Consider the following 15,872-nt stretch of genomic DNA (forward strand, 5'->3'; position numbering starts at 1 on the left):
ATTGTGTAGGCTTTTGGATTGTCCAGAAAGTAGGGAATGGGGAAAGAAACATGCAAAAATATGGCCATGAGGACTGCAGTTTAGATACACCCAATCTCAAAATGGAGATTTGCAGTCTAAACGGCAGGTGTTACAGGTATCAGGTCCCAGACCATCTGAAAGGCAGTAATGAGACCACTCCTGAAGAAAACTTCCTTGGACCCGGAAAATCTTAGTAACTACAGGCCAGTAGCAAATGTTTCATTCCTGGGCAAGGTCCTTGAGCGGGTGGTGGTGGGCGAGCTCCAAACACTCTTGGATGAGACTGATTATCTGGATCCATTTCAGTTGGGTTTCAGGCCTGGTTTTGGCACGGAAACAGCCTTGGTCGCCCTGTATGATGACCTATGTCGGGAGAAAGTCAGGGGGAGTGTGATTCTGTTGATTGTCCTTGATCTCAGCGGCTTTCAATACCATCAACCATGGTATCCTTCTGGAACGTCTGGCTGAGTTGGGAGTGGGAGGCACTGCATTGCAGTGGTTCCACTCCTACTTGGCAGGTCGGCTCCAGAAGGTGGTGCTTGGGGGACATTGCTCGGCCCCGTGGACTCTCCAGTATGGGGTTCCGCAGGGGTCGGTCTTGTCCCCCATGCTGTTTAACATGTACGTGAAACCGTTGGGTGCGGTCATCCGGAGGTTTGGAGTGCGCTGTCATCGGTACACTGACGACACGCAGCTCTACTGCTCCTTTTCACCTTCATCAGTTGTGGCTGTGGCTGTGCTGAACCAGTGCCTGGCTGCGACAATGGACTTGATGAGGGCTAATAAACTGAAACTCAATCCAGACAAGACTGAGATGCTGCTGGTGGGTGGTTCCTCTGATCGGATGGGGGCATTCAACCAGTTCTGGATGGGGTTGCACTCCCCCTGAAGGAGCAGGTTCGTAGCTTGGGGGTTCTCCTAGAACCATCTTTGTCATTGGAGTGGCATGGAGTGCTTTCTACCAACTCCAGTTGGTGGCCCAGCTACGCCCCTATCTGGACAGAGATAACCTAGCTTCAGTTGTCCATGCTTTGGTAACTTCCAAATTAGATTACTGCAATGCCCTCTACATGGGACATCCTTTGAAGACGGTCTGGAAGCTGCAGCTTGTGTAAAATGCAGTGGCCAGATTGATAGCTGGAACAGGGAGGTTTGAGCATATAACACCTATTCTGGCCCGCTTGCATTGGCTGCCTATATGTTTCCGAGCCCAATTCAAGGTGCTGGTTTTAACCTATAAAGCCCTACATGGTTTGGGACCACAATACCTGATGGAACGCCTCTCCCGACATGAACCTACCCGTACACTGCTCAACATCTAAGGTTCTACTCCGAGAGCCTACTCCGAGTAGCTCGGAGGATGGCAACAAGGAAGAGGGCCTTTTCATGGTGGCCCCCCAACTGTGGAATGATCTCCCCGATGAGGCTCGCCTGGCGCCAACATTGTTATCTTTTCAGTGCCAGGTCAAGACTTTTCTCTTCTCCCAGGCATTTTAACAGCATTTAACAACATTAAGTTTGTTTTTAATGGACCCCAGAATTGTTGTTTTTAAATGGATACTGTTGTTTTTACACTGTTGTTTTTATAAGTTTCTGATGATTTTTAAAATTTTGTATACTTTTAATGTTTACCATTTTTAATTGTTTTAAACTGCCCAGAGAGCTTCGGCTGTGGGGCAGTATATAAATGTAATAAAATAAAAAAATAAATATTACATATGTTTTTAGCATAATAAAGTAGTAAAGTTTGAAAATGTAAAAATAGTGATATACAGCTGAAATCTGTAAGTATATTTTACTAGCAGTTGAGTTGGAGCCTCAGCATTCTCTACAAGTTCTGACATAGTACTGAGGACTCTTTTATGCCTAAACTGTTCTTTACAGAGCTAAAATACTCTGTAAAGAAAGGATGGAAGTTTTAAGTATTCACAAGTAGTTCAGTATCTCAAAATATGAGCAAAGCTCTGTGCTCTTGGAGATTAGTTCATATTTAACTGATTTACTTCATAGCACATTGAAGATTTGTTTGTTGTTTATTCGTTCAGTTGCTTCTGACTCTTCGTGACTTCATGGACCAGCCCACGCCAGAGCTTTCTGTCGGCCGTTGCCACCCCCAGCTCCCCCAAGGTTGAGTCCGTCACCTCCAGAATATCATCCATCCATCTTGCCCTTGGTCGGCCCCTCTTCCTTGCCTTCCACTTTCCCTAGCATCAGCATCTTGATTTAGTATTCTGTTAATTAACTGAAAGATGGACGGACTGTAGTTCAGTGATAAACCACATGCTTTGAATGCAAAATCCATAAATTTAATCTCCGGCCTCCAGGTAGGGTGGGAAAATGCTTCTGTCTGAAAATACATTGCACCTCTGCCAGTTAGTCCAGCAGTCAATACAAACCTAGATAGACTATTGGGTCTTATTTGGTATAAGTCAGCTTCTTATGTTCATCCCCCCTCTTTTTATAATGGGGAAACAAGTTATCAAATTCATTCAGTCAGTCAGTTAAAATCTAATTTCTCCTTCCCATAAAGTATTTGTAAGAGCCAGGTTTCAGGGATAGTCTTGCAAATAGGCTTATACTTTAGAGTACAAATTTGGGGGACAATTTGTCCAATTGTTACATCCTTTTCAAATGTAGTTGGTAATATTTTCTATTGTGTGTTTTAACTGCTCAGGTGTGTTTGATCTGATCAAAACTGGTACTCTCCAAATCTGGTACTTCATTTTAAACAAACCAAAAACACCAGCACTGCTTTATTCCCCCCCCCCACCCCTTAAGTATTACAATTCACACGGATCAAATAAGGTTGCTAGAAAATCAGTCATCTCTGTGTCTCATCAACCCCACGTGCATACGAAATAAGTAAAATCTCTTTTACAGGCTGAGTTCGGCTGACACGCTAATCAACCGGGGGTGGGGGGTGTTAATAGGAACAGAATGGGAACTGTTGATTAGCGTGTCGTCCGAACTCAGCCATAGACCGTCACTTGTGAACAGCTTCTAAGGTGGCAGTCTTCACCGGGAAATCAATGTTGTGAGGTGTGAAGTAGCCCTCAATCCGTGGGGAGGAGAAAAAGGTGGAACAGCAGTCTATTTGACATAAGCCCATCTACCCACCCAAATGGTGGTTTGAAGTGGGACACAAAAGGCTGACTCAAAAGCACATTGGACGTCTGTAATCTTAGGATGAGTCAGCAGCAGGAAGAATGCTGTCTCAATATGCAAACTGAGCTTGAGATGCCTGGGGGCTCAAGGCTTGCTTTAGCTCCTGGACAATGGCTTGTTTCTCTGCCCACTCCTCTTAAAGATAAAGCCCGCCACGGGGCCACTTAACAGTGGGCGTCTAGAAAGGCACCCGGTGCTCTAGAATCAACCATTGAGGGAAGCTGGTGATTGGAAGAGCACAAGCTGGACATCCCCTATGGCTTCCACATGGCTTGCTGAGACAGAGAGATAGGGGGAAATGGGTAGAGCAACACGCCCTGGCTTCCGGTATGATTGGACATCTCAGAGTGGAAACCGCGGGACATGTTTTGCCTGCAAGGAAGTGCCTGGGAGGAGGATGACCATATGGAAAGGAAGACAGGACTCCTGTATCTTTAACAGTTGAATTGAAAGGGGAATTTCAGCAGGTGTCATTTGTATGCATGCAGCTCCTAGTAAAATTCCCTCTTCATCACAACAATTCAAGCTTCAGTAGCCCTGACCTCTTTTGTATCTGGTCAAGAGGGCAGAGCTGCATGCGTAGAAATGACACCTGCTGAAATTCCCCTTTCAATACAAACTGTTAAAGATACAGGAACCCTGTCCTTTCCATATGGTCACCCTAGAGGGGAGTCACACTTATTTATTAAATTTCTATACGGCCCGATAGCCTAAGTTCTCTGGGTGGTTCACAACCATGAAACCCACAAAATACAATATAATGTAAACGTTTAAAACTACAGTAGAAAAGTACAAACCAAAATACCTAGCAGCAATGCAGAGATTTAAAATGACAGAGCTAAAAGACCGAAATGCCAGGGAAAATAAAAAGTTCAGCAGGCACCAGAAAGAGCACAAGGTAGGTGCTAGGAAGCTAATTCTACAACTAGGGTGCAGAAAAGGCCCTCTTCTTGGTAGCCACTCGCCTTACTTCCTGTATTACATTTTTTCCCACCCATCCCATCGCCTGCTTTTTGGACTGCCCAGCCAGGTGAAGAGTTCTGGAGAACTTGAAATTGTGCATGTTTTTGTAGCATTGAGCTCGGTCTGAATAAAGGGATTGCTTGGCTGTGGATTTTTGACATTTATTATGGTATCAACTTTCGTGGATTACAACATCAGATGTATGGCAAGGTGGGGGTGGGAGTTGTGAACAATGAGGTCAGAGCAAAACGAAATTGCCTCACTGTTTACAGTCCTTCACCTCCAACCCTTGGTGTGTGTATAGTTGTAACTCAGAATAACACTAAATGCCTCTGAAGAAGACCGTAGTCCATGAAAACCTATGCCATAATAAACTTGTTAGGACACAATCCTGTACATGTTTAGACTTGGGCATGATGCTGGCTGGTGAATACTGGGAGTTGAAGGGCATTTTTCTGTCTAAATATGCGTAGGATTGCAGTCTAGGGAATGCTGGGAGTTGTAGGACTTTTTGTAGACAATTGTATGCTGTTTAAACACGCATACGATTTCACCCATCGTCTTTAATGTGCCACAAGACACGCTGTTTGTTTTGCTGGCACAGTCTAACAAGTTTACCATGAGAATTTAATTAGATTTCCCCTTGCTGGCCTGCTCCCTGATGCATTGTTCGTATGGGATGTGTTAAGTAGAAACAGAAAGTGCTTATTTATTTATTTCTTCGTTATTACTTTGATATCCGATCTTTTTTTCCTCTTGCAAAGAACCCAAGGTGGCTTATACAATCCTCCTCTTCTCCACTTTATCCTCACAACAGTCCTGTGAGGTAGGTTAGGCTGAGAGTCAGTGACTGGCAAAGTTACCCAGTGAGCTTCATAGCTCAAGTGTGTTTCACAATTCCCAGTCCAACGCTCTAACCACAACACCACACTGTAATGGTGTACAAGTAGGGGAAATAAGCAGGGGCTGGGTTAGCTGCTACTGAAGCATTTCAGCTGTTATTTAAAATAATCTTAAATATTCATGTTAAAGCATAATTCAACCTTCCAGGTGTTAGCAGTAGTTCACAAAATATTTATCTAAACAGTTATATTCAAAGATATAAATGTGCACATTTGAGCCTCGTAGCAACTAATGTAAAATAACAGCAGTAGCAAATAACATTTTAAAATAAAACTTTATCAGGTAAAGCAGCTCATTAGCAATACATTAAAATCAAATACCATAAAAAGCTACTTTGCCCGTCAGCAGTGGCAGTTGATGTCTACTGTGGTTGAGGACAGGGTCACCATGGGAGACATTGGCTGCAGTCCTTCCTGAGTAAGTTCCAGCCAGCCTAGGGTTCTGATAGAACCTACTTGGCCTGGACTTACCTTGTGATCCTGCGTAGTCTAACTTGAGTCTGCTTCATTGAATATGCTCCTCCCCACCTGCTACTCTTCTAGTAAGTGTCACTGCTTCAGATTGACTCCCATGGGGACCTTGAGCTGAACTAAACAGGACCAGAGTTTGTGAGAGTGGGAGCACAGGGAAGGCACTGCACCTCCTGCTGCAATGGGCTGGCTGTGTCTGCCTATTATCACTGAAATCATTAGCTTATTGTCTTAAAAACCTTTATTTAGAATACTTTGCAAATGAACAAAAGGGTACTCCGAAGAAGATTTTATTAGCCTGATAGCAGGGCTTGCTCTATTGTTAGGGATAGATAGGCACTGCTTTGGGCAGTGGATGCTTGTGTGTGTGTGTGTGTGTAGAGCAGAGGTGTTGGAGGACAGAGCTATGTGTGCCATTTGGTCTGCTAGTGCCAGTTATTTGATCAACTTCCCACCATGGCATTAAGTGGGTGGGTAAACATCTATTTCCTTTGCCTCAGGCAGCAAAATGTCTTGGTCTGGCCCTGCCTGATAGGGGAGTGATCATATTTGACACCACCGGAAGCATTTGGAGGGCATTTAAATAACATTTTCTCACACAAGAAGGTCGTGTCTGTCTGGCTTGGCTTTGCTTCTGCGGGGCGCGTGGGGAGATGCTGTGGAATCACTGCAACGATCAAGTCCCAGATTCTTCCATTGCCTCCTATGAGCAGCTGCCACTGTTACCACCATTACAACGAGACAGGTGGCCAAGGCATCAAAAATAACCAGACGATGCAGTGTGAGAACAAAACGACTGTTCCTCTACACTTGCCTGAGTTTACTACGCCCATCGTGCAGGATGCGGCAGCAATTTGCTCAGGCTGCAGCAGGACTGACACTCTGCTTTCTCATTGGCCGCGTGTGTCCACCCCCACGCCCCCATCCCAGCCAATCACCGCTGGCTCTTTCCCTAAAACCTAAAGAGGGTTGGCAAAGCCTATTCACTCACGCCGAGCACCCGGTTGGGCGATAGCAGGTGTTGCGTCTGTGATCCGGCGGGGCGTCTTTCCATCCACGCACGGAGCCTGTTCCCCTTTTCTTCTTATCGGTCTACCAAGTAAGTGTTAGCAGTAGCATCTGGAGAGGGAAAAACCGCCACCTTTTCCCCGAGCAAGGGGCTGGGATCGGGCTGTGCATTTGTTGTAATGGCGGGGTCGGGGGGGGATGTGAGCAGCGCCGGTTCGTAGCCCAGAAATCCTAAGGACCATAAGAAGCGTTTTGGGGGAGGGGGGGTTGCTCCCTTTGTTAGGGGGTGGGGTGGGGTGGGGTGGGGTTGAGCAATTATTCTGGAACCGCGGCATGCGTCCGTCACTTCTTGTTCACCTGCCTTCTGATTGCATCATCTCGGTGCCCCAGCAGCTGAGAGCCGCAGTCCGTGGTGGCGTTGCTTAAAGATGCCTCTGTGTGAAAATGTTCTGTTCCTTCGGGGGCCTACGTGGTCTTGCTATCTCTTCAGATTAGGAGAGAGAGACCCATTAGATGATGGAGGGCAAAAGTCTGCCAGAGACAAAACTACACTTTTCTTGAAAACGCTTGCCTGCTTCTTTTATTAAAGTAACAGGACCAGAGATAGGGGTGGGCTGTCTCCAAAATTTTCTCTGCCGCTTAATTTTTTTAACAAACAAACAAACAAACAAACAAAAAACATTAAAAAACATAGGTTCACAGTTTTGTCTTTAAAAAGTCTGCAAACCAGATTACCTGCCCCCCTTACTTTTTGGTGCCCCCCTCCAAACTTTTAGGCTGGCCATGGTCTGTAAAGCAAAATGAAACAAAAGAATGCCATTAAACACTGGGGCCAGGGAGTTGGGAGTGTGAGAGAGCTATGATTGCCCTTATGACCTGCTTGTCGGCTTCCCTTGTACATCTGGTTGATGTTTTGAGAAACAGAACTAGATAAGCCTTTAGTCTGATCCAGCAGGACTCTATTAATATAATAGGAAACTGATTGTGTGATCCTATGCATGTTTATTTATTTATTTATTTATTACATTTCTATACCGCCCAATAGCTGAAGCTCTCTGGGCGGTTCACAAAAATTACCCCATTGAATTCAGTTGGGCTTACTCCTAGGTAGGTAGATGTAATATTGTAGCCTAACAAAGACTTGGTGGGGCTTCCTTCTAAGGGGACACACATAGGATCCAACAGCGAGTACACTTTTAAAGCTGCTTTCACAAGTTAGACTACATAAGTTAGACTAAAGCATGCCATAGAGCCACTTGCACATTTTCTGTGTCATTAAGATGGAACAGAACATGGCAAGCACATTTTTAAATGCAATGTTAACTTTTATATTGCAGACCAATTTAAGCCTAAAACATCTGAAGCCTTATAAGTGAAAATGCCATCAGTCTGGAATGTGTTAGTGACCATCGTCACTAACACTGCCTGGAAAATGGAAGGAGTGTAATTTTTAGATGTACATTCTAGCTGATAGATGGGGTGCATTCAAACTGCCTATGTGGGGAATATAAAAGCTGAATTAAAGAGTGCTTAATTCACAAGTACAACTTGTGAAAACAGCCTCATTTTAGTCCCGGTCTTGCTGAAATGTTAGCTGTTCAGCTTAGACATTAGATACAGGATCAGTCTTCCGCATCTTATCCAGGCTCAAGTTACAAGTGGCTTTTTTCAGATAGGGTTGTTGGAGAGCTTTTCGTAAAAGGTTCAGGTCACAGGTCAAAAGATGCTGGATATAGTTTCACTCTGGTAAAATTCCAGAGATGCTTGAGGTTTCCTTTTTCTTAAAGGGATCTCTACCTATAAAGCTGAAAGTATGTGTGGGGGATGCATGTCTGGAAATGTTAACTGACTTCCAAATGAGTTAGAAACTTGAAATTTGGCACACCGATAGGTCTGGCTGTACAATGTACCAGAAAAATCTGAAAACACAAAATTTTGTTTTTTAAGTCTTTTAAAGGAATTTAATAATAAAAAACCCTAGGCTTACACTTACAACTCCCAGCATGCCTTGGGTGGGAAGCCAGACTTACCAGCCTTTAGAGGCCATTGTGAGTGCATGGGCTGGTGGCCGCTGTTTGCCTTTCACAAACCAGATGCCTAAGGTTGGTCTCAAGCAGTCAACCTAATTCTACACAAAAGGAAACAACCCACATAAATGGGCTGCATCCATTTGTGGTGCCTCCTCCCACCTACCGTGCATGGTTTTAAAATCATAACTAGATACAACAGTGTGACTTTGAGAGGCCAAACTATGAACATGCTCAAAGGCACCCCATCCTGATATTCTGTTTTCTCAGAATCCGGGGAAGCACATGTGCAGCCTTTTCCCTTAAGAGGGAGACCCCCATTAGATGATGGAGGGCAAAGACAAAAGGGAGGGAGGAAGGGGAGGTACTCTGTGTATGCCCAGAAACAGGCCTGATGAAGGGGGGAAGCGCACAGGCTGGCCCTGGCCCTTCAGTACAGGTTCCTGATGGAGCAGTTGGTGAGTGAGAAGCACAGGCCGAGGCAGTCACAGCAGGGTTTGGCCAGAGCTAGTCCATTCATAAAGCATTTCCCCACGCTTGGAAATTTTCCGTTACGCTTGGAAAATTTTAGTCTAAGATTTAACAAACAAGATTACCTTTGGTTGCAGGTATTCCATTATCAGATATTACATGCCATAATCAGACCAGCATATTTTGAGTAATGTGTACACTGTGAATGCAGATATGTTCATGAGTGACTCAAAAAAAAAGTCACAAGACAAGCAATAAAAGTCACTGTGGCTTGAAATTGCATTTAGTGGAAATCACACTCAGGTAAATGTGCATGAGATTACAACCTTAAAATAAATTGTAATCCCATGCAGAAGTGCGATGCAAGAAAATATCTGCGTAGGGAAAACCCGACACTACTGTAAAATTTAATCCCATACAGATTCTATTTCACGTAGACCTAATTATTTTATGTAATAAATAAATACTGGATACAGTTTGTTCCTGTTTGCATTTTTCAGATAATGTTCACTCCAGCTATTAAGCTATTGTTGACTTTTATAACTCCAACTGTGTGTAACTCCTTCCACATCTTTGAAGATTCATTTTGGGGGAGGGTGTGTCTCAAGGAACAGCAAAATAAGCATTCCTTGACACACCCTCCACAAACAGCATCCTCAGAGATGTGCTAGAGGCTGAAACTACAGCTCTGTACTCTCTTGCATATTAACACACTGGCCTGGTTCAGACAACATGCTAAATCATGCTGCTCAACCACAAAATGGTTAAGGGAGTGCATTAAGGTTAAAGCATTCCCTTAACTATTTTGTGGTTAAGCAGCATAGTTTAGTGTGTTGTCTGAACCAGGCCACTCATTGAAAAGGAGAAATGGAAGCAAGATTATGTTTTTAGCCCTGCTCTCTATTCATTCCCTATCTATGCCCTATTATTTTCTATAATTTAATAGATTAATATATTGCTGAACATATTGAAAAATATATCTAAGCGGCAGCCTCTACACATTAAGCTAAAGTTGAGAATGTGCTGTATGCCTGTGCAGTTTATGCCTGTAGGGTCTATAGGCAAACTCCCTGTTAGGCCTGTGCAGTTTTATGCCTGTAGGGTCTATAGCAGCGGTTCTCAACCTGTGGGTCGGGACCCCTTTGGGGGTCGAATGACCCTTTCACAGGGGTCGCCTAAGACCATCGGAAAACACATATTTCCGATGGTCTTAGGAAACTGTATTGACTGAACTATGTCATGTATCATCTTTTGTATCATTAAAGCTATTGTTATGTATTATTTTCATTAGCAAACCATCCCATGACAATGGATCGTGTAGAGAAGAACGAAAATAATTTTATGGTTGGGAGTCACCACAACATGAGGAACTGTATTAAAGGGTCGCGGCATTAGGAAGGTTGAGAACCACTGGTCTATAGGCAAACTCCCTGTCAGGTGTAATTAGGAAAGGAATTGCGAACAAGACTGCCAATATCATACTGCCTTTATACAAATCTATGGTGAGACCACACTTAGAATACTATGTACAGTTCTTTTTACCATGCATAAAAAAATTTATTTTAGAGCTGGAAAAAGTGCAGAAAGGGGCAACTAAAATGATCAAGGAGCTGGAGCAATGGCCCTATGATGGAAGGTTACAACAGCTGGGATTGTTTGCTTGGGAAAAGGATCATATCATATCAAGTTTATTACGGTAAACAGCCAGCATGTCAGAACAAATTAACTATAAAATACAGTTAAAAACAACAACAATAAAGCAGAGTTAAAATTGAGAGATTAAAAGTCAAAATATACAAGCATTAACAGGAAAAACATAATAAACCCACCTGTAGGACATTTAACAATGTTAATTTATCACCTCTGATCTGATCTTGGGAAAAAGACGGTAAGGGGAGACATGATAGAGATATACAAAATTGTACATGGCATGGAGAATGTGGATAGGGAGGGATTTTTCTCCCTCTCTCATAATAGTAGAATAGTAGGAGTCATCCGATGAAGCTGATTGGTGAGAGATTCAGGACAGGTAAAAGGAAGTACTTCTTTACACAGTGCACGTTTAAACTATGGAATTCACTTCCACAAGAAATATTGTTGGCCACCAGTTTGGATGGATGGCTTTAAAAGAGGATTGGACAAATTCCCGGAGGAGAAGGCTCTCGGTGGCTATTGGCTGTGATGGCTATGTGCTACCTCCAGTCTCAGAGGCAGTATACTTATGTACACCAGTTGCTGGGGAACCTGGGTGGGAGGATACTGTTACACTCATGTAGTGCTTATAGCTTTCCCATGGGCAGTTGTTTGGCTACTGTGCGAACAGAATGCTGGACATGCTGGACCCGTGGTCTGATGCGCAGTTAAGACTCCTGATTTCCTACATGTACACAGTAGTATTCATGCAGAACCTGTTATTGTCTCTGGATGAATGCATGGAGGTTGGGGGCATGGGTAGGGCCAGCAGGCGTAATCCTGCTTCTTTGCCATGCAATCAATGAATATTTGAATATAAAGTGAGAACAGCACGTGTGCCTTTTGTGGACACACTGAGTTGGTCTAATAACATTCTGTATCTATTTGGAGTATATCAGGAACTAGGATTCTTACCTGTTTGATGTGATTAATCGGAGTACTAATTTGTGAAATGTTTGGGCATATCTCAATTTTCAAACATCGTAGTATGATAGAGTTTTCTGCACTTTTATCATTGCATTTGCACTGGATGTGTGTGGGTGAGGGAGTCAGCTAAGGGTGTGTGTGGTAATAATAGATACCTATAGTTGACATGTGTCAAATGAAATATTCCTTTAAACTTTTTAATTCTTGTAAAACAAAAAATCAAATCCCAGCATGAATGGAACAGATAATATGGATTGCATGAAATCATTGTATGAAGTTGCTGGAACATGTTTTTCATGATTAAAGTAGCAGTTTAAGGGAAATCTATTTTCCGCACAATTTACCAAACACTTAGCATGTGAGGATTAACTTACATATACCAATGGATGCAGTGATGGAGGAGACAACATACTGAAAGGTTGGGTCCACCCCACCCATACACACAAAGATGTCCATGCCATGGCTTTGTACAGTGGTATTCACTTTTTGAAAAAAGCACGTAATTGCTGTTACTCTGCCAATGAGAATTGACATGTGAAAGGTAATATAACGTCAGTCTTTCATGTTGTAAAGATAACAGACATGATTATACATAAGGTTCTGACCCAAGTCTGTAAAAATAGTGTTGCACAGTACTTGTTTGTTTTGATAACTGAAACCCTTTGATAAGTAGCATCACTTATGGAATTCTTTATGGTTTGTTTGGGTTTGTTTGATGGAATATGATAGCTCTGAGATAGGTTTTCTGCTTTCTGAGATTCACTTGTCTGTTAGGTCTTTATGTTGTGATAAACCTGTTTCCTTTTCATGCATCTTTGAGAATTTTGTGGCCATCTTCATGTATTTCCTTAGCGTTTAATTCCAATATCTTGGAATTTGCATTCAATTTCATTATTTTGATTTTGGGAAGAGTGTCAGTGTGTTCAAGCGATCAGAATTCTTTCTACTCTTCCAACATTACCCTGTGAAAATTTCAGTGCAGTCCTCTTAGGGTGCAATCCTGTGCACATTTAGACATAAAGCACACCTATAAATCCCAGCATGGTTTTTCTGTCTAAACATGCATAGGGCTGCACATTTAGTAACTGTTCCAACTTCATTTCTTGACCCACAGAGTAATCAAACCTCTTACGTATGTTGGCTTCCTCATTTACTTCAGCGCAGGAGAAAGCTGGGCATGTCTATCAATCTTTTGCTTGCTCAGAGCTGCTCTCTCCACTGATTGGGACAGCTTTTATGTATGGTGGTCTTTGTGTGCATGTCTTTGTGTGCATGTGCGCACACTGGTTTATTTTCTGAAGAGGAAAGGAGAGAGCCCCAATTTCTCAGTCTCACATCAGTGCCTCCTACCCATTGAGAATCTCTCTCCGTGGCTCAGTTCAGACAACACTTTATGCAGTGTGAAGACTGCACTCAAAGGTTGGGTTTTTAGGAAGTACTCCCCACACAACATGTTCTAACTCCACCATTGTGTGACTGTGGGCACTACCCCTGAAACCTTTTCACTGTTTGGAGAAATGGATAATAAATATAATTGTATTTACACAACAACCTCATATTACTTCCTGTTCTGTTCTGTCAATATAGCTAATCCATGAGGGTGGGGAATAGAGGGGTTTGCACTGGTATGTGTTCTTTTCTCTTGCACCCCTCCCATATAGAAGGGCCTGTCTTTAAAACATCTCCTTGTAAATTCTTTCTTCACCTCTTTCTTCAACCTCTCTTTCCATGTAAATATGCTTTTCATAATCTTGGGCTTCCTTGATATTGTGAACTGGGTGGTTAAAACAATATCATGAAGCATAACACATTAATAAGCACTCTTAATATTAGCCACCACGTTATTTTTTGTATAATCTGATCCCCTCCTTTCTCTGACAGTTTAATACCTTATTTCCTCATTAAACATATGATGTGTGAGAGTGTTCCAGATCACAGAATGATGGTTCTGCATGTGGTATCTTGGCCATATCTTGCTCATATAGTTACCTAAAGTGATTTGCAGCATTTTTGCTTCTCTGGAGATCTTGTTGCTCTATGACTTAGAGGAGCGTTCATGGGAGGGGGCATGTAATGACGAAAAAGAAAATTGTGCAAATACGTAAAAACAAAGCCCCACATACTAGTTAAAATATTGCCATCTCAATATCTCTTTCAGATAGGGGGGGAGTAATTAATCATACAAATTTAAAAGCCTGATGAAATGGATTGGGCTCAGATTCCAATAACTTTTCTGCCCAGAGATCTTCTCTAAGGAACACTGGCACGGCAGTGGAGAAAGCTCTATCCAGGGTGCTGATAAACCTGACCCCAGCCCTTAGTGGATATCCAGAACAAAGACTTCTCAGTCCAGTCTCAACAACCTTTTCGAGTTCTTTGAGAGTGTCAGTAAACATGTAGACAGGGTGATCTAGTAGCCATAGTTTACTTGGACTTCTAAAGGCTCTTGCCAAAGTCCCTCACCAAATATTCCTGAGCAAACTCAGCAGTCATGGAATAAGAAGAGAGGTCCTCTTATGGATCAGTAACTGGTTAAAGAACAGAAAGCAGAGAGTAGGAACGAATGGTAAATTTATCTGGTTGAGCTTTTATATTGTATTTTATATTATGGTTTTATACTGTTGTTTTATACTTTGAATGTTTTTAATTTTTGTGAACTGCCCAGAGAGCTCCGGCTATTGGGCGGTATAGAAATGTAATAAATAAATAAATAAATAAATTCTCCCAGTGCAGGGATGTAAATAGTGGGGACCCTAAGGAATCTGTATTGGGAGCAATGCTTTTCAATTTGTTTATAAATGATCTGGAGTCAGGAATGAGCGGTGTAGTAGCCAAGTTTGCTAACAAAACCCAATTATTTAGAGTGGTTAAAACAGAACTGAATTGTGAGGAGCTCCAAAAGGATCTCTTCAAACTGGGAGAGTGGGCATCCAAATGGCAAATGTGGTTCAGTGTAAGCAAGTGTAAAGTGATGCACATTCTGGCAAAAAACGACAACCAACTGGCAAAAACAAAACCCCAACTTGAAGTGTAAGTTCATGGGATCTGAGCTAGCGGTGGCTAACCAAGAAAGAGATCTTGGTGTTGTGGTGGACAGCTCAGTAAAGATGTCAACCCAGTGTGTGGTAGCTGTGAACTGCCCAGAGAGCTCTGGCTATTGGGCGGTATAGAAATGAAATAAATAAATAAATAGGGTAAATTCCATGATGGCTGTAATTAGAAAAGGAACTGAGTACAAAACTGCGAGGATAATACTCATCTTATACAAATCTGTGGTGCGACCACACTTGGAATACTGTGTGCCGTTCTGGTCACTGCACCTAAAAAGGGGCATTGTAGAGTTGGAAAAAAGCCCTGCAGAAAAGAGCAACTAAAATGATCAAGGGGCTGGAGCAACTTCCCTATGAGTAAAGGTTACAGCAGCTGGGATTGTTTAGCTTAGGGGGAATTATTTATTTCTCCACTAGTCCTCCAGTGTCAAGCAGACATGAAGCACCCATTCCCATAAAAAGAAATGAGAAAAAATATTAAATGAATATGTATGAAATTTAATCAGACTCATTTTCTGAGCTACAGCTATCACTATCAGTCTCTGCTTCCATGGCAGTGCCCCCTAGAGGCAGAAATGCATCTTGCTATTGCACTTGAGAGTTGTAGTCTCAGTTTGCAACCTAGAACTAGCTTGTCCCGGTGCACAGAAATTGTAATAATCTGATAGTGTACATAGTTTTTAGAAATCATTTGGAGAGGTAAATATACAAACACCTTTTCTTAAACATTTTATTCATCATGCTAAAATAAACATTCTATAATCAATTTTTTCTTCATTTTTCCAATTTTTCAGGAAAAAAACAAAAGGCTTCGGGGAAAAAACTGTTTGTTTGTTTTGAATTTTTCTTTACCTTTCTCCAGAAATTACTTTGCAGCGTGTGGAAGTTTCTCCAGAGCAAACCCAAGCAAAATATTTGGTGCCCTTCTAAAATCAGCACACCCTAAGTTTCGAAAGTGATGCTGGTAGCAAAAAGCCACATTCGTAGATCTAATTTACAATAATTAATTTTGATTCCACAATTGGCGTTTGTTGGCCACAAAAATTTAATTCCCTCCACTCTGCTTCTTGAATGTGCATCACCTTGGTTACTGCCCACTGACATTAATAGAGGCAACACCCAGTGGTGCAGTGAGGGTTGAACCTTGTGGCCAAAATCCAGGTCTCTGAAGCCCA

The 15,872-nt window shown here is 42.5% G+C and overlaps 1 protein-coding gene across 3 annotated transcripts in view; it reads left to right on the forward strand.

Moving 5' to 3' along the window:
* Positions 1-6,492: 6,492 nt before the first annotated feature.
* The window catches only part of LOC134398924 (cystathionine beta-synthase-like protein), a 47,288-nt gene continuing 37,908 nt past the window's right edge, over positions 6,493-15,872 (forward strand). For all 3 annotated transcript variants that reach the window (XM_063126577.1, XM_063126575.1, XM_063126574.1), the window contains exon 1: positions 6,493-6,621. The gene's annotated coding sequence lies outside the window, so the exon portion shown is untranslated. The remainder of the gene's footprint in view (positions 6,622-15,872) is intronic.

The sequence above is a fragment of the Elgaria multicarinata genome, chromosome 5 (genome assembly GCF_023053635.1).
Source record: "Elgaria multicarinata webbii isolate HBS135686 ecotype San Diego chromosome 5, rElgMul1.1.pri, whole genome shotgun sequence".
Lineage (NCBI taxonomy): Eukaryota > Metazoa > Chordata > Lepidosauria > Squamata > Anguidae > Elgaria > Elgaria multicarinata.